The following is a 20,631-nucleotide window of genomic DNA, read 5'->3' on the forward strand; positions in this document are numbered from 1 at the left end:
TGTTCTTAAAAAACAAGCGATTGATTACGTGTCCGGCCGTTAACTAACGGATGAGCGGGGAAGACAAAAGGAAATGGCGCGCGAGGAAGCGTGGGGTCAGAGCATGGGGCCGCATGTCCTTGGGTCGCCCCTCCGCATGGGATTTCTCGGCAACGTTGCGGCTTGTCTGCTCTAGGTCTGCAAGAAAATCTCCACACTCTCCAGACCAACTTGTTTTCTGAATCAATTCAAGATCGACTCGAATAAAAAATGAGCTAAGTCCAAATTATGTACTAGCTGAAACGAGCCCAAGTTGAGTCAACACTAGCTCGCTCGATGATAGTTTGGCCTAATATCACTACGTTAAATGATCATGCCATGTACTAAATGGAAATATGATAATTTATTACTATATATGAGTATGACATCTATGTGTTTTTTCCGTCTTATTCACTAGCAAGTATGAAAGCTTAATTAAGTGCAGAGAAATTTAGACCTTATTATGGTACTTGATCGACGGTGTGTTAAACAATAATACTTTCTTCATTTTTATTTAATCCGTGTATTAGCTTTGGTCAAAGTCAAGCTTCGTAAACTTTGATCAAGTTTATAAATAAAAATATTAACATATACAGTAACAAATCAATATCATTAGATTTATTATTGAATGTACTTGCACATCATATAGATTTGTTATGGTATAAATATTTATATTTTTTTATAAATATGTAGAGTAAATAAAAACGGAGAAAGTACTACACTCGCGGATAACTAACAGACTTCCATGGATAGTTAAAGTAATTAATCTCCCTCCCCCTGAATTTCGGGTCGGGTGGTGGGGCTGCCTCTCTCTAATCCCAGCCAAAGATGGGAAATGTGCCCCTCCGTTGAGTCTGTATGTCTAGCATCTCTCAGTGTTATATATCTTGTTGTTTTTGGCAAAAGTTTCCAGGCATGTGCGCCTTTGTTTTATTGTCTTATGTCCACTAAGACCACTATTTGTTGCTACTTGATCCAAGAGACCAAGATGAGCTCTCCCGAGCACAACGAGCTGCCTATACATTCGAATGAAGTATTCCTTTTTCACTTTCCTGTCATCTAGTTGGTACCATAGTTTATAAATAAATGAATGATCTTTGAATACTTCTGTTGTTATTTTTCTACATATGAGTTATAGTTAGACTGTTCACATGTAAAATACCCTTGAATAGGGTGCAAGTAGAGTTGTATCTACGAAATTCTTTGTCATCCTCTACAAAAGAAATTGTTTAGCAATTAGCATAGATCGATGTTAGTTCCTTTCAACGCAATCTTTTGAAGCCATAATATCATACCAGTGGTTGGGGTGCCACCTTGTGGCGCCTCTTGAGGCCGGATTTTGCGCATTAATCAAGTTGGCGTATTAGTTAACATCTTTGTGTGACATGATTCTTACTTCAGCGAGAAGACAGACAGTCCAAGAGAGCAATAGTTGTATGTTGGTTGTTCAAAATACAAGACATGGCAATAGAACTGCAGCAACAAGAGCGTGCATTGATAGAGTAGAGCAAGCATAGTAGTTTCATACGTGTGTATTTTTGGTGATTCTACAGAGTATAAAATGCCAAGTTTAAAGAATCGAAGAGCACATATATCCTTCAACATAAATTTTCTTGCATTCTTGCAAGTTTGGGATATGATCGACCTGTTGATGTCATATTTCTGAAGTAAGGTTGAGGTGAGGAAGATAATATTTCTGAAGTAAGTTTGAGGTGAAGGATGTCTTCGGTTCGTGAAAGAGATGCCTCTACACACTTGCAAAGCATGAATCCATCATTGAATTCTTCATGAGTAGGTCATTTCTGCATTAGCATTTCCAAAAGAACAATGCATAGTTGTAGACATTGCCATTGGTTGCCATTTCACTGCCCATGCCATACTCTGCAATAATGTTGCAAAACATAAATTTCATGAGAGGATAAAAATAATAAACATGTTATCGGCTAGTATTAATAAGACCAAAATACTTGTGTGGTGTGCACGCCTCGTTGTGCGCATCTCCAAAGAGTATGCTTTTTCCAACAAGCTTGGGAGTTAAAAAATCTTACTACAAAACCTATTGATGGATGTACATGTGCGATATCAAGGTTTGGTAAGTTACTTTCACAAAGTTCCATAAGTTACTTTTCATTGTTTTGATAAATGTTCTGTGGGTAGACCTATACTAAGGTAATGTTTTTACTTGAACAAGTACCTACCTATGACTATACCCTCCATGCAAAGACAAGATGAGTAATTAAGAATTAAGATAAATCTAACCATAACATTAAACTTTGGGATCCAAAACAGCTTCTTGTGCAACAATTCATAAACCGGGGTTTGGATTTTTATCACTCCCGTAATCCATCATCTACAAATTAATTCCACAATGCATTCCGCTAGTCCCAAAGATGGTGAAGTGTTACGTAGTCGACATTATATAACACCACCAGAGGAAAAACATCACAACATAACATCAAAAACATTGAATGCTACTCAACCTCACGTGATTACTAGCAACAAGACATCTCTCATGTCCTTAAGGACTAATAGATCTACTCACAAGACATCATATGGATCATGATCAGTGGGTATGAATAGATGGTAAACAATCTGAACATAACAATCTTTCACCGATAAATCTTCTAAGCATCAACCATAAGATGTAATCAACACATAAAAGTACTCTCAACAACCAATCTAAGGTTACGGTACATAGATAGAATAGAGGGATCAACTAGGGTCGGTGATGGAGATTGTGTTAGTGAAGATGTTGATGAAGATGATGAACCCGATGATGAACGGAGTGTTGGTGAAGATGATGAATTCAATTTGCCCTCTCGGAGGGAAGTTTCCCTAGCATAACCGTCATGATAGAGGACAAAAGTGCTCCGCATTGGTTCCGCCTCGCAGGCGGTGACGAAAAGGTCTAATTACTTTTATGTGATTTTGCTAGGGCAAATGAGATTTTATGGCTAAAGGACATTGAGAGGAGCCTCAAGGCCAGTAGACTGGCCCACCACGCAGTTAGGGGGTGCGTGGCTAGGTCGTTAGCGCCCATGCGGCTCCCCTCCGGCCCTTCTTCGGTCTCCAGACTATATTTTTGAAAAATAATTCACAAAAATCCCCGATATTTTTGGAGCTCCAGAAAATTGCTTTTTATTCTGTTGCAAATTAGGTGCAGATTTCCAGCTATCCGGTAATTTCCCTCTCTGTGTATGCCTTGCAGTTTAAGAAGAAAAGACACTAGAATTGCATCATAATGTGAAATATATCATTGACAAAGAATAGATTACAAATAGGGGAACAATGATGCAAAAATGGACGTACCAAGAGGCGGGGCGGACGGGCCGTCGGTTCCTCCTCCCGGGGTGGGGCGGCGTGACTGTGAAGGGACGCGGTGTATAGGCGACGGCCGGTACGAAACGGTGTGGTGCGGGGAGGCAAGGCGGTGTGAGCAGTGCCACCAGTTCGACCTCTGGCCGACTGCAGGCCGGGGAGGCACGGAGTGATGGCAGAGTGCAGCAACGGCGAGGAAACATGACGGGGTGGTCCTAAAAGTTCAGCGTACTTGGCTCCCGCAAAAGTTTACGGAAAGACCATCTTCCCGTAGAAGACGGAGAAGTTCAGTACTTTCGCCGTCCTAAAATAAGTGTCGCCGACTTAGTACAAAGTGACACTTATTTTGGGGCAAGTGAGTAGAATTTATGGAATCTTGTAAATATTTTTCACATTTATGAAAACTGCTGGAGAGTTTTTTCCTTAATTTTCACTAAACAGTGGTTACTTTATAAATGCTTGCAGACGCTTTTAGAGCATCTACAGTCGGGCGCTCAAAACTAGCCTTAAACGTCCGGCAGTCCGGCCGGTCACGAAAATCTGATCCAGACAGGTACCTCAAACAAGCCTCAAACGCCCAGGCTGACCGGCAACCCTCATATCCAGCCCAAATAGACTACATAGGACTGGCGATGGGATCCCACGTGGAATCGCCCGGAAACCCGGTGATCCGACGGATGCCTCCTCCATCGCTGCGGTGTGAACGTCACGTGGCGCCGCTCCATCTCGCCGCCCGAGGCTAAATCCGGCTATTCAAGCTGGCTGGCGTCCCTAACCCTAGACCATCCACCTCCTTCCTCTCCGCGCCACCACCCGAGCCCGTCCGCCTCCTCTCCCCCACTCTCCGACATCGCCGTGGTCTGGGAAAGTGAAGGAAATATGCCCTAGAGGCAATAATAAAGTTGTTATTTATATTTCCTTATATCATGATAAATGTTTATTATTCATGCTAGAATTGTATTAACCGGAAACTTGACACATGTGTGAATACATAGACAAACTAAACGTCACTAGTATGCCTCTACTTGACTAGCTCGTTAATCGAAGATGGTTATGTTTCCTAACCATAGACATGTGTTGTCATTTGATTAACGGGATCACATCATTAGGAGAATGATGTGATTGACATGACCCATTCCATTAACTTAGCACCCGATCGTTTAGTATGTTGCTATTGTTTTCTTCATGACTTATACATGTTCCTGTGACTATGAGATTATGCAACTCCCGTTTGCCGGACTCCGATCCAGCAAAGTGTCGGGGAAGAGTTCCGTCAGCACGAGTTTTGATGGTCAACAAGACCACTAGTGTTGATGGTCAACAAGACCACTAGTTTCAAGAAAAAGGGCAAGGGGAAGAAGAAGGGGAACTTCAAGAAGAACAGCAAGCAAGTTGCTACTCAGGAGAAGAAACCCAAGTCTGGACCTAAGCCTGAAACTGAGTGCTTCTACTGCAAGCAGACTGGTCACTGGAAGCGGAACTGCCCCAAGTATTTGGCGGATAAGAAGGATGGCAAGGTGAACAAAGGTATATGTGATATACATGTTATTGATGTGTACCTTACTAGAGCTCGCAGTAGCACCTGGGTATTTAATACTGGTTCTGTTGCTAATATTTGCAACTCGAAACAGGGACTACGGATTAAGCGAACACTGGCGAAGGACGAGGTGACGATGCGCGTGGGAAATGGTTCCAAAGTCGATGTGATCGCAGTCGGCACGCTACCTTTACATCTACCATCGGGATTAGTATTAGACCTAAATAATTGTTATTTGGTGCCAGCGTTAAGCATGAACATTATATCTGGATCTTGTTTGATGCAAGACGGTTATTCATTTAAATCAGAGAATAATGGTTGTTCTATTTATATGAGTAATATCTTTTATGGTCATGCACCCTTGAAGAGTGGTCTATTTTTTATGAATCTCGATAGTAGTGATACACATATTCATAATGTTGAAGCCAAAAGATGCAGAGTTGATAATGATAGTGCGACTTATTTGTGGCACTGCCATTTAGGTCATATCGGTGTAAAGCGCATGAAGAAACTCCATACTGATGGACTTTTGGAACCACTTGATTATGAATCACTTGGTACTTGCGAACCGTGCCTCATGGGCAAGATGACTAAAGCGCCATTCTCCGGTACTATGGAGAGAGCAACAGATTTGTTGGAAATCATACATACAGATGTATGTGGTCCAATGAATGTTGAAGCTCGTGGCGGATATCGTTATTTTCTCACCTTCACAGATGATTTAAGCAGATATGGGTATATCTACTTAATGAAACATAAGTCTGAAACATTTGAAAAGTTCAAAGAATTTCAGAGTGAAGTTGAAAATCATCGTAACAAGAAAATAAAGTTTCTACGATCTGATCGTGGAGGAGAATATTTGAGTTACGAGTTTGGTCTACATTTAAAACAATGCCGAATAGTTTCGCAACTCACGCCACCCGGAACACCACAGCGTAATGGTGTGTCCGAACGTCATAATCGTACTTTACTTGATATGGTACGATCTATGATGTCTCTTACAGATTTACCGCTATTGTTTTGGGGTTATGCTTTAGAGACGGCCGCATTCACGTTAAATAGGGCACCATCAAAATCCGTTGAGAAGACGCCTTATGAACTGTGGTTTGGCAAGAAACCAAAGTTGTCGTTCCTAAAAGTTTGGGGCTGCAATGCTTATGTGAAAAAAACTTCAACCTGATAAGCTCGAACCCAAATCGGAGAAATGTGTCTTCATAGGATACCCAAAGGAGACAGTTGGGTACACCTTCTATCACAGATTCGAAGGCAAGACATTTGTTGCTAAGAATGGATCGTTTCTAGAGAAAGAGTTTCTCTCGAAAGAAGTGAGTGGGAGGAAAGTAGAACTTGATGAGGTAACTATACCTGGTCCCTTATTGGAAAGTAGTACATCACAGAAACCGGTTTCTGTGACACCTGCACCAATTAGTGAGGAAGTTAATGATGATGATGATGAATTACGGAACGAGTAAAGAGACTTGCCGGTAACGAGATTGAACTAGGTATTGGATACCGACGATCGAATCTCGGGCAAGTAACATACCGAAGACAAAGGGAACAACGTATGTTGTTATGCGGTCTGACCGATAAAGATCTTCGTAGAATATGTAGGAGCCAATATGGGCATCCAGGTCCCGCTATTGGTTATTGACCAGAGACGTGTCTCGGTCATGTCTACATTGTTCTCGAACCGTAGGGTCCGCACGCTTAACATTACGATGACAGTTATTATGAGTTTATGCATTTTGATGTACCGAAGGTTGTTTGGAGTCCCGGATGTGATCACGGACATGACGAGGAGTCTCGAAATGGTCGAGACATAAAGATTGATATATTGGAAGCCTATGTTTGGACATCGGAAGTGTTCCGGGTGAAATCGGGATTTTACCGGAGTACCGGGAGGTTACCGGAACCCCCCGGGAATCATATGGGCCTTAGTGGGCCTTAATGGAAAGGTGAAAGGGCTGCCCATAAGGGCTGCGCGCCTCCCCCCCCTCCCCTAGTCCTATTAGGACTAGGAGAGGTGGCCGGCCACCCCTCTCCCTCTTTCCCCCTTGGGAATCCTAGTTGGAATAGGATTGGGGGGGGGAGTCCTACTCCCGGTAGGAGTAGGACTCCTCCTGCGCCCTCCTCCTGGCCGGCGCACCTCTCCCCCTTGGCTCCTTTATATACGGAGGTAGGGGGCACCTCTAGACACACAAGTTGATCATTGAGATCGTTCCTTAGCCGTGTGCGGTGCCCCTTGCCACCATATTCCACCTCAATCATATCGTTGTAGTGCTTAGGCGAAGCCCTGCGTCGGTAGAACATCAAGATCGTCACCACGCCGTCGTGCTGACGGAACTCCTCCCCGAAGCTTTGCTGGATCGGAGCCCGGGGATCATCATCGAGCTGTACGTGTGCTAAGAACTCGGAGGTGCCGGAGTAACGGTGCTTGGATCGGTCGGATCGGGAAGAAGACGTACGACTACTTCCTCTACGTTGTGTCAACGCTTCCGTTGCGATCTACAAGGGTATGTAGATCAGACTCTCCCCCTCGTTGCTATGCATCACCATGATCTTGCGTGTGCGTAGGAAATTTTTTGAAATTACTACGTTCCCCAACAGTGGCATCCGAGCCTAGGTTTTATGGTTTGATGTTATTTGCACGAGTAGAACACAAGTGAGTTGTGGGCGATACAAGTCATACTGCCTACCAGCATGTCATACTTTGGTTCGGCGGTATTGTTGGACGAGACGACCCAGACCAACCTTACGCGTACGCTTACGCGAGACCGGTTCCCCCGACGTGCTTTGCACACAGGTGGCTTGCGGGCGACTGTCTCTCCAACTTTAGTTGAACCGAGTGTGGCTACGCCCGGTCCTTGCAAAGGTTAAAACGGAGTCTATTTGACGAACTATCATTGTGGTTTTGATGCGTAGGTGAGATTGGTTCTTGCTTAAGCCCGTAGCAGCCACGTAAAACTTGCAACAACAAAGTAGAGGACGTCTAACTTGTTTTTGCAGGGCATGTTGTGATGTGATATGGTCAAGACATGATGCTGAATTTTATTGTATGAGATGATCATGTTTTGTAACCGAGTTATCGGCAACTGGCAGGAGCCATATGGTTGTCGCTTTATTCTATGCAATGCAATCGCGATGTAATGCTTTACTTTATTACTAAACGGTAGTGATAGTCGTGGAAGCATAAGATTGGCGAGACGACAACGATGCTACGATGGAGATCAAGGTGTCGCGCCGGTGACGATGGTGATCATGACGGTGCTTCGGAGATGGAGATCACAAGCACAAGATGATGATGGCCATATCATATAACTTAAATTGATTGCATGTGATGTTTATCTTTTTATGCATCTTATCTTGCTTTGATTGACGGTAGCATTATAAGATGATCTATCACTAAATTATCAAGAAGTGTTCTCCCTGAGTATGCACCGTTGCCAAAGTTCGTCGTGCCCAGACACCACGTGATGATCGGGTGTGATAAGCTCTACGTCCATCTACAACGGTTGCAGGCCAGTTTTTGCACAAGCAGAATACTCAGGTTAAACTTGACGAGCCTAGCATATGCAGATATGGCCTCGGAACACGGAGACCGAAAGGTCGGGCGTGAATCATATAGTAGATATGATCAACATAAACGATGTTCACCATTGAAAACTACTCCATCTCACGTGATGATCGGTTATGGTTTAGTTGATTTGGATCACGTAATCACTTAGAAGATTAGAGGGATGTCTATCTAAGTGGGAGTTCTTTAGTAATATGATTAATTGAACTTAAATTTATCATGAACTTAGTCCCTGATAGTATCTTGCTTGTTTATGTTGATTGTAGATAGATGGCTCGTGCTGTTGTTCCATTGAATTTTAATGCGTTCCTTGAGAAAGCAAAGTTGAAAGATGATGGTAGCAATTACACGGACTGGGTCCGTAACTTGAGGATTATCCTCATTGCTGCTCAGAAGAATTACGTCCTGGAAGCACCGCTGGGTGCCAGGCCTGCTGCTGGAGCAACACCAGATGTTATGAACGTCTGGCAGAGCAAAGCTGATGACTACTCGATAGTTCAGTGTGCCATGCTTTACGGCTTAGAATCGGGACTTCAACGACGTTTTGAACGTCATGGAGCATATGAGATGTTCCAGGAGTTGAAGTTAATATTTCAAGCAAATGCCCGGATTGAGAGATATGAAGTCTCCAATAAGTTCTATAACTACAAGACGGAGGAGAACAGTTCTGTCAGTGAGCATATACTCAAAATGTCTGGGTATAATAATCACTTGATTCAATTGGGAGTTAATCTTCCGGATGATTGCGTCATTGACAGAATTCTCCAATCACTACCACCAAGCTACAATAGCTTCGTGATGAACTATAATATGCAAGGGATGAACAAGACTATTCCCGAGCTCTTCGCAATGCTGAAAGCTGCGGAGGTAGAAATCAAGAAGGAGCATCAAGTGTTGATGGTTAACAAGACCACTAGTTTCAAGAAAAAGGGCAAAGGGAAGAAGAAGGGAAACTTCAAGAAGAACGACAAGCAAGTTGCTGCTCAGGAGAAGAAACCCAAGTCTGGACCTAAGCCTGAAACTGAGTGCTTCTACTGCAAGCAGACTGGTCACTGGAAGCGGAACTGCCCCAAGTATTTGGTGGATAATAAGGATGGCAAGGTGAACAAAGGTATATGTGATATACATGTTATTGATGTGTACCTTACTAGAGCTCACAGTAGCACCTGGGTATTTGATACTGGTTCTGTTGCTAATATTTGCAACTCGAAACAGGGACTACGGAATAAGCGGGCACTGGCAAAGGACGAGGTGACGATGCGCGTGGGAAACGGTTCCAAAGTCGATGTGATCGCGGTCGGCACGCTACCTCTACATCTAACTTCGGGATTAATATTAGACCTAAATAATTGTTATTTGGTGCCAGCGTTGAGCATGAACATTATATCTGGATCTTGTTTAATGCGAGACGGTTATTCATTTAAATCAGAGAATAATGGTTGTTCTATTTATATGAGAGTAATATCTTTTATGGTCATGCACCCTTGAAGAGTGGTCTATTTTTATTGAATCTCGATAGTAGTAATACACATATTCATAATGTTGAAGCCAAAAGATGCAGAGTTGATAATGAAAGTGCAACTTATTTGTGGCACTGTCGTTTAGGTCATATCGGTGTAAAGCGCATGAAGAAACTCCATACTGATGGACTTTTGGAACCACTTGATTATGAATCACTTGGTACTTGCGAACCGTGCCTCATGGGCAAGATGACTAAAACACCGTTCTCCGGTACTATGGAGAGAGCAACAGATTTGTTGGAAATCATACATACCGATGTATGTGGTCCGATGAATATTGAGGCTCGTGGCGGATATGCGTTATTTTCTCACCTTCACAGATGATTTAAGCAGATATGGATATATCTACTTAATGGAAACATAAGTCTGAAACATTTGAAAAGTTCAAAGAATTTCAGAGTGAAGTTGAAAATCATCGTAACAAGAAAATAAAGTTTCTACGATCTGATCGTGGAGGAGAATATTTGAGTTACGAGTTTGGTGTACATTTGAAAAACTGTGGAATAGTTTCGCAACTCACGCCACCCGGAACACCACAGCGTAATGGTGTGTCCGAACGTCGTAATCGTACTTTACTAGATATGGTGCGATCTATGATGTCTCTTACTGATTTACCGCTATCATTTTGGGGTTATGCTCTAGAGACGGCTGCATTCACGTTAAATAGGGCACCATCAAAATCCGTTGAGACGACGCCTTATGAACTGTGGTTTGGCAAGAAACCAAAGTTGTCGTTTCTTAAAGTTTGGGGCTGCGATGCTTATGTGAAAAAGCTTCAACCTGATAAGCTCAAACCCAAATCGGAGAAATGTGTCTTCATAGGATACCCAAAGGAAACTGTTGGGTACACCTTCTATCACAGATCTGAAGGCAAGACATTCGTTGCTAAGAATGGATCCTTTCTAGAGAAGGAGTTTCTCTCGAAAGAAGTGAGTGGGAGGAAAGTAGAACTTGACGAGGTAACTGTACCTGCTCCCTTACTGGAAAGTAGTTCATCACAGAAAACTGTTTCAGTGACACCTACACCAGTTAGTGAGGAAGCCAATGATAATGATCATGAAACTTCAGATCAAGATACTACTGAACCTCGTAGATCAACCAGAGTAAGATCCACACCAGAGTGGTACGGTAATCCTGTTCTGGAAGTCATGCTACTAGATCATGATGAACCTGCGACCTATGAAGAAGCGATGGTAAGCCCAGATTCCGCAAAATGGCTTGAAGCCATGAAATCTGAGATGGGATCCATGTATGAGAACAAAGTGTGGACTTTGGTTGACTTGCCCAATGATCGGCAAGCAATTGAGAATAAATGGATCTTCAAGAAGAAGACTGACGCTGACGGTAATGTTACTGTCTACAAAGCTCAACTTGTCACAAAAGGTTTTCGACAAGTTCAAGGGATTGACTACGATGAGACCTTCTCACCCGTAGCGATGCTTAAGTCTGTCCGAATCATGTTAGCAATTGCCGCATTTTATGATTATGAAATTTGGCAGATGGATGTCAAAACTGCATTCCTGAATGGATTTCTGGAAGAAGAGTTGTATATGATGCAGCCGGAAGGTTTTGTCGATCCAAAGGGAACTAACAAAGTGTGCAAGCTCCAGCGATGCATTTATGGACTGGTGCAAGCCTCTCAGAGTTGGAATAAATGCTTTGATAGTGTGATCAAAGCATTTGGTTTTGTACAAACTTTTGGAGAAGCCTGTATTTACAAGAAAGTGAGTGGGAGCTCTATAGCATTTCTGATATTATATGTGGATGACATATTACTAATCGGAAATGATATATAATTTCTGGATAGCATAAAGGGATACTTGAATAAGAGTTTTTCAACGAAAGACCTCGGTGAAGCTGCTTACATATTGGGCATTAAGATCTATAGAGATAGATCAAGACACTTAATTGGACTTTCACAAAGCACATACCTTGACAAAGTTTTGAAGAAGTTCAAAATGGATCAAGCAAAGAAAGGATTCTTGCCTGTGTTACAAGGTGTGAAGTTGAGTAAGACTCAATGCCCGACCACTGCAGAAGATAGAGAAAAAATGAAAGATGTTCCCTATGCTTCAGCCATAGGCTCTATCATGTATGCAATGCTGTGTACCAGACTTGATGTGTGTCTTGCTATAAGTCTAGCAGGGAGGTACCAAAGTAATCCAGGAGTGGATCACTGGACAGCGGTCAAGAACATCCTGGAATACCTGAAAAGGACTAAGGATATGTTTCTCGTATATGGAGGTGACAAAGAGCTCATCGTAAATGGTTATGTTGATGCAAGCTTTGACACTGATCCGGACGATTCTAAATCACAAACTGGATAAGTATTTACATTAAACGGTGGAGCTGTTAGTTGGTGCAGTTCTAAACAAAGCGTCGTGGCGGGATCTACATGTGAAGCGGAGTACATAGCTGCTTCGGAAGCAGCAAATGAAGGAGTCTGGATGAACGAGTTCATATCCGATCTAGGTGTCATACCTAGTGCATCGGGTCCAATGAAAATCTTTTGTGACAATACTGGTGCAATTGCCTTGGCAAAGGAATCCAGATTTCACAAGAGAACCAAGCACATCAAGAGACGCTTCAATTCCATCCGGGATCTAGTCCAGGTGGGAGACATAGAGATTTGCAAGATACATACGGATCTAAATGTAGCAGACCCTTTGACTAAGCCTCTTCCACGAGCAAAACATGATCAGCACCAAGGCTCCATGGGTGTTAGAATCATTACTGTGTAATCTAGATTATTGACTCTAGTGCAAGTGGGAGACTGAAGGAAATATGCCCTAGAGGCAATAATAAAGTTATTATTTATTTCCTTATATCATGATAAATGTTTATTATTCATGCTAGAATTGTATTAACCGGAAACATAATACTTGTGTGAATACATAGACAAACTAAACGTCACTAGTATGCCTCTACTTGACTAGCTCGTTAATCGAAGATGGTTATGTTCCTAACCATAGACATGTGTTGTCATTTGATTAACGGGATCACATCATTAGGAGAATGATGTGATTGACATGACCCATTCCATTAACTTAGCACCCGATGGTTTAGTATGTTGCTATTGTTTTCTTCATGACTTATACATGTTCCTGTGACTATGAGATTATGCAACTCCCGTTTGCCGGAGGAACACTTTGTGTTCTACCAAACATCACAACGTAACTGGGTGATTATAAAGGTGCTCTACAGGTGTCTCCAAAGGTACATGTTGGGTTGGCGTATTTCGAGATTAGGATTTGTCACTCCGATTGTCGGAGAGGTATCTCTGGGCCCTCTCGGTAATGCACATCACTTAAGCCTTGCAAGCAATGCAACTAATGAGTTAGTTGCAAGATGATGTATTACGGAACGAGTAAAGAGACTTGCCGATAACGAGATTGAACTAGGTATTGAGATACCAACGATCGAATCTCGGGCAAGTAACATACCGATGACAAAGGGAACAATGTATGTTGTTGTGCGGTCTGACCGATAAAGATCTTCGTAGAATATGTAGGAGCCAATATGAGCATCCAAGTTCCGCTATTGGTTATTGACCGGAGACGTGTCTCGGTCATGTCTACATTGTTCTCGAACCCGTAGGGTCCGCACGCTTAACGTTACGATGACAGTTTCATTATGAGTTTATATATTTTGATGTACCGAAGGTTGTTCAGAGTCCCAGATATGATCACGGACATGACGAGGAGTCTCGAAATGGTCGAGACATAAAGATCGATATATTGGACGGCTATATTCGGACACCGGAAGTGTTTCGGGTGATTTCAAAGAAAACCGGAGTGCCGGAAGGGTTACCGGAACCCCCCGGGGAAGTATTGGGCCTTAGTGGGCCTGACGGGAGAGAGAGGGCAGCAGCCCAGGAGGTGGCGCGCCCCCTCCCATGAGGAGTCCGAATTGGACTAGGGGAGGGGGGCGCGGCCCCTCTTTCCCTCTCCCTCTCCCCGTCTTTCCTTCCCCCTTCTCTCTTCCTAGTTGGACTAGGAAAGGGGAGTCCTACTCCTACTAGGAGGAGGACTCCCCCCTCCTTGGAGCGCCCCAAGGGCCGGCCGGCCTCCCCCCTTGCTCCTTTATATACGGGGGCAGGGGGCACCTCTAGACACACAAGTTGATCTTCGTGATCGTTCTTTTAGCCGTGTGCGGTGCCCCCCTCCACCATAATCCTCGATAATATTGTAGCGGTGCTTAGGCGAAGCCCTGCGACGGTAGAACATCAAGATCGTCACCACGCCGTCGTGCTGACGGAACTCTTCCCTGACACTTTGCTGGATCGGAGTCCGGGGATCGTCATCGAGCTGAACGTGTGCTATAACTCGGAGGTGCCGTAGTTTCGGTGCTTGATCAGTCGGGCTGTGAAGACGTACGACTACATCAACCGCGTTGTGCTAACGCTTCCGCTTCCGGTCTACGCGGGTACGTAGACAACACTCTCCCCTCTCATTGCTATGCATCACCATAATCTTGCGTGTGCGTAGGAAAATTTTGAAATTACTATGTTCCCCAATATAATAAACATTTATCATGATATAAGGAAATAAATAATAACTTTATTATTGCCTCTAGGGCATATTTCCTTCAGTTCGGTAGTAACTTGATCTGAAGTTACATGATCATTATCATTAGCTTCCTCACTAATTGGTGTAGTAGTCACAGGAACAGATTTCTGTGATGAACTACTTTCCAATAAGGGAGCAGGTACAGTTACCTCATCAAGTTCTACTTTCCTCCCACTCACTTCTTTCGATAGAAACTCCTTCTCTAGAAAGGATCCATTCTCAGCAACGAATATCTTGCCTTCGGATCTGTGACAGAAGGTGTACCCAACATTTTCTTTTGGGTATCCTATGAAGACGCACTTCTCCGATTTGGGTTTGAGCTTATCAGGTTGAAACTTTTTCACATAAGCATTGCAACCTCAAACTTTAAGAAATGACAGCTTAGGTTTCTTGCTAAACCATAGTTCATACAGCGTCGTCTCAACGGATTTAGATGGTGCCCTATTTAACGTGAATGTAGTTGTCTCTAATGCATAACCCCAAAACGATAGCGGTAAATCAATAAGAGATGTCATAGGTCGCACCATATCTAATAAAGCACGGTTACGATGTTCGGACACACCATTACACTGTGGTGTTCCAGGTGGCGTGAGTAGTGAAACTATTTCACATTGTTTTAACTGAAGGCCAAACTCGTAACTCAAATATTTTACTTCTGCGATCATATTGTAGAAACTTTTATTTTGTTACGATGATTCTCCACTTCACTCTGAAATTCTTTGAACTTTTCAAATGTTTCAGACTTGTGTTTCATCAAGTAGATATACTCACATCTGCTCAAATCATCTGTGAAGATCAGAAAATAATGATACCTGCCACGAGCTTCAATATTCATCGGACCACATACATCAGTATGCATGATTTCCAACAAATCTGTTGCTTGCTGCATTGTTTCGGAGAACGGAGTCTTAGTCATCTTGCCCATGAGGCATGGTTCGCAAGCATCAACTAATTCATAATCAAGTGATTCCAAAAGTCCATCAGCATGGAGTTTCTTCATGCGCTTTATACCAATATGACATAAACGACAGTGCCACAAATAAGTTGCAATATCATTATTAACTTTGCATCTTTTGGTTTCAATATTATGAATATGTGTATCACTACGATCAAGATCCAACGAACCATTTTCATTGGGTGTGTAACCATATAAGGTTTTATTCATGTAAATAGAACAACAATTTATTCTCTTACTTAAATGAATAACCGTACTGCAATAAACATGATCAAATCATATTCATGCTCAACGCAAACACCAAATAACACTTATTTAGGTTCAACACTAATCCCGAAAGTATAGGGAGTGTGCGATGATGATCATATCAATGTTGGAACTATTTCCAACACACATCGTCACTTCACCCTTAACTAGTTTATATTCATTCTGCAACTCCCGTTTCGAGTTACTACTCTTAGCAACTAAACCAGTATCAAATACCGAGGGGCTGTTACGAACACTAGTAAAATACACATCAATAATCTGTATATCAAATATACCTTTGTTCACTTTGCCATCCTTCTTATCCGCCAAATACTTGGGGCAGTTCCGCTTCCGGTGACCAGTCCCTTTGTAGTAGAAGCACTTAGTCTCAGGCTTAGGACCAGACTTGGGCTTCTTCACTTGAGCAGCAACTTGCTTGCCATTCTTCTTGATGTTCCCCTTCTTCCCTTTGCCCTTTTCTTGAAACTAGTGGTCTTGTCTACCATCAACACTTGATATTTTTCTTGATTTCTACCTTCGTTGATTTCAGCATTACGAAGAGCTTGGGAATCATTTCCGTTATCCCTTGCATATCATAGTTCATCACGAAGTTCTACTAACTTGGTGATGGTGACTAGAGAATTATGTCAATCACTATCTTATCTAGAAGATTAACTTCCACTTGATTCAAGCGATTGTAGTACCCAGGCAATCTGAGCACATGCTCACTGCTTGAGCTATTCTCCTCCATCTTTTAGCTATAGAACTTGTTGGAGACTTCATATCTCTCAACTCGGGTATTTGCTTGAAATATTAACTTCAACTCCTGGAACATCTCATATGGTCCATGACGTTCAAAACGTCTTTGAAGTCCAGATTCTAAGCCGTTTAAGCATGGTGCACTAAACTATCAAGTAGTCATCATATTGAGCTAGCCAAACGTTCATAACGTCTGCATCTGCTCCGGCAATAGGTCTGTCACCTAGCGGTGCATTAAGGACATAATTCTTCTGTGCAGCAATGAGGATAATCCTCAGATCACGGATCCAATCCGCATCATTGCTACTAACATCTTTCAACTTAATTTTCTCTAGGAACATATCAAAAATAAAACAGGGGAGCTAAACGCGAGATATTAATCTACAACATAGATATGCTAATACTACCAGGACTAAGTTCATGATAAATTAAAGTTCAATTAATCATATTACTTAAGAACTCCCACTTAGACAGACATCCCTCTAATCTTCTAAGTGATCACGTGATCCATATCAACTAAACCATGTTCGATCATCACGTGAGATGGAGTAGTTTCAATGGTGAACATCACTATGTTGATCATATCTACTATATGATTCACGCTCGACCTTTCGGTCTCCGTGTTCCGAGGCCATATCTGTTATATGCTAGGCTCGTCAAGTTTAACCTGAGTATTCCACGTGTGCAACTATTTTGCACCCGCTGTATTTGAACGTAGAGCCTATCACACCCGATCATCACGTGGTGTCTCAGCACGAAGAACTTTCACAACGGTGCATACTCAGGGAGAACACTTGTACCTTGATAATTAGTGAGAGATCATCTTATAAAGCTACCGTCGAACTAAGCAAAATAAGATGTATAAAAGATAAACATCGCATGCAATCAAAATATGTGACATGATATGGCCATCATCATCTTGTGCCTTTGATCTCCATCTCCAAAGCATCGTCATGATCTCCATCGTCACCGGCATGACACCATGATCTCCATCATCTTGATCTATATCAATGTGTCGTCACATGGTTGTCTCGCCAACAATTGCTCTTGCAACTATTGCTATCGCATAGCGATGAAGTAAAGCAATTATTTGGCGCTTGCATCTTATGCAATAGAGAGATAACCATAAGGCTTTTGCCGGTTGCCGATAACTTCAACAAAACATGACCATATCATACAACAACTTATATCTCATCACGTCTTGACCATATCACATCACAACATGCCCTGCAAAAACAAGTTAGACGTCCTCTACTTTGTTGTTGCAAGTTTTACGTGGCTGCTACGGGCTGAGCAAGAACTGTTCTTACCTACGCATCAAAACCACAACGATAGTTTGTCAAGTTGGTGCTGTTTTAACCTTCGCAAGGACCGGGTGTAGGCACACTCGGTTCAACTAAAGTTGGAGAAACTGACACCCGCCAGCCACCTGTGTGCAAATCACGTCGGTAGAACCAGTCTCGCGTAAGCGTACGCGTAATGTCGGTCCGGGCCGCTTCATCCAACAATACCACCGAACCAAAGTATGACATGCTGGTAAGCAGTATGACTTATATCGCCCACAACTCACTTGTGTTCTACTCATGCACAACATCAACACATAAAACCTAGGCTCGGATGCCACTGTTGGGGAACGTAGTACTTTCAAAAAATTTCCTACGCACATGCAAGATCATGGTGATGCATAGCAACGAGAGGGGAGAGTGTTGTCCACGTACCTTTGTAGACCGAAAGCGGAAGCGTTAGCACAACGCGGTTGATGTAGTCGTACGTCTTCACGGTCCGACCGATCAAGTACCGAATGCACGGCACCTCCGAGTTCAGCACACGTTCAGCCCGATGACGTCCCTCTAACTCCAATCCAGCCGAGTGTTGAGGGAGAGTTTCGTCAACACGACGGCGTGGTGACGATGTTGATGTTCTACCGACGCAGGGCTTCGCCTAAGCACCGCTATAGTATTATCGAGGTGGACTATGGTGGAGGGGGGCACCGCACACGGCTAAGAGACGATCAACTTGATCAACTTGTGTGTCTAGAGGTGCCCCCCCTGCCCCTGTATATAAAGGAGCAAGAGGGGGAGGCGGCCGGCCTAGGAGGAGGGCGCGCCAAGGGGGGAGTCCTACTCCCACCGGGAGTAGGACTCCTCCTTTCCTTGTTGGAATAGCAGTGAAGGAAAGAGGAGGAGAAGGAGAAGGAAAAGGGGGATGCACCCCTTGTACAATTCGGACCAGAGGGGGGGCGCATGCCTCCTTCCTTTTGGCATATCTCCTCTATTCCCGTATGGCCCAATAAGGCCCATATACTCCCCGGCGAATTCCAGTAACTCTTCGGTACTCCGAAAAATACCCGAATCACTCGGAACCTTTTCGAAGTCCAAATATAGTCGTCCAATATATCAATCTTTACGTCTCGACCATTTTGAGACTCCTCGTCATGTCCTAGATCTCATACGGGACTCCGAACTCCTTCGGTACATAAAAACATATAAACTCATAATATAACTGTCATCGTAGCGTTAAGCGTGCGGACCCTACGGGTTCGAGAACTATATAGACATGACCGAGACACGTCTTCGGTCAATAACCAATAGCGGAACCTGGATGCTCATATTGGCTCCTACATATTCTACGAAGATCTTTATCGGTCAGACCGCATAACAACATACGTTGTTCCCCTTGTCATCGGTATGTTACTTGCCCGAGATTCGATCGTCGGCATCTCAATACCTAGTTCAATCTCGTTACCGGCAAGTCTCTTTACTCGTTCCGTAATACATCATCTCGCAACTAACTCATTAGTTGCAATGCTTGCAAGGCTCAGGTGATGTGCATTACCGAGAGGGCCTAGAGATACCTCTCCGACAATCGGAGTGACAAATCCTAATCTCGAAATACGCCAACCCAACAAGTACCTTCGGAGACACCTGTAGAGCACCTTTATAATCAACCAGTTACGTTGTGACGTTTGGTAGCACACAAAGTGTTCCTCCGGTAAACGGGAGTTGCATAATCTCATAGTCATAGGAACATGTATAAGTCATGAAGAAAGCAATAGCAACAAACTAAACGATCAAGTGCTAAGCTAACAGAATGGGTCAAGTCAATCACATCATTCTCCTAATGATGTGATCCCGTTAATCAAATGACAACTCATGTCTATGGTTAGGAAACATAACCATCTTTGATCAACGAGCTAGTCAAGTAGAGGCATACTAGTGACACTTTGTTTGTCTATGTATTCACACATGTATTATGTTTCCGGTTAATACAATTCTAGCATGAATAATAAACATTTATCATGATATAAGGAAATAAATAATAACTTTATTATTGCCTCTAGGACATATTTCCTTCATACTTCGCCCGTCTTGCTGGATCAAGAAGGCGAGGACGTCATCGAGGTGAACGTATGCTAAACGCGGAGGTGCCGTACGTTCGGTACTTGATCGGGACGGATCGTGAAGGTGTATGACTACATCAACCGTGTTACTAAACGTTTCCGCTTTCGGTCTATGAGGGTACGTAGACACACTCTCCCCTCTCGTTGTTATGCATCTCCTAGATGGATCTTGCGTGATCGTAGGAATTTTTTTGAAATACTGTGTTCCCCAACAGAAAGATCACTACGTACGCTATGCTCACGCCGGAGCGCCGGAGGCAGATCGCGGAGGAGATCCAGGCAAGACACGCCAACCGCATCGCTGTCGGGCTGCCTCCAAACTCGCAGGAGTCGGAGGAGGAGGATGAGTAGCAACCGGAGAAGGAGGAGGAGGGAGAGCACCTGCTGAAGTCGATGGAGGTGGCGGATCCGAAGGAGGACAAGGCGAAGCAGCCTGCTCCGATGTTCAACATGCTGGAGGCGGAGGTGGAGGCGGAGTTCGCCATCGTCCAAGCCGAGGAGATGGCGGAGCAGCAGGCCATCTTGGAGTCAATCTAGTATGAGGCCTATGTAGAGGCTAACCGGCAGGAGTAGGCGGTGTCCAACGTGCTATTCGCCGAACTCGACGCGGATATAGAGGAGGAGGAGGCCGGAGCAGAGCAGCTGCAGCTGCTACCCATGTAATCAGAGCCGGCACGGAGATAATCGACATCTTCGACTAAGAGTAGCTAGATCATCTACATAGTACGTAGGTTAT

This window comes from Triticum urartu, chromosome 3, assembly GCF_003073215.2.
Source record: "Triticum urartu cultivar G1812 chromosome 3, Tu2.1, whole genome shotgun sequence".
In the NCBI taxonomy this organism is placed as follows: domain Eukaryota; kingdom Viridiplantae; phylum Streptophyta; class Magnoliopsida; order Poales; family Poaceae; genus Triticum; species Triticum urartu.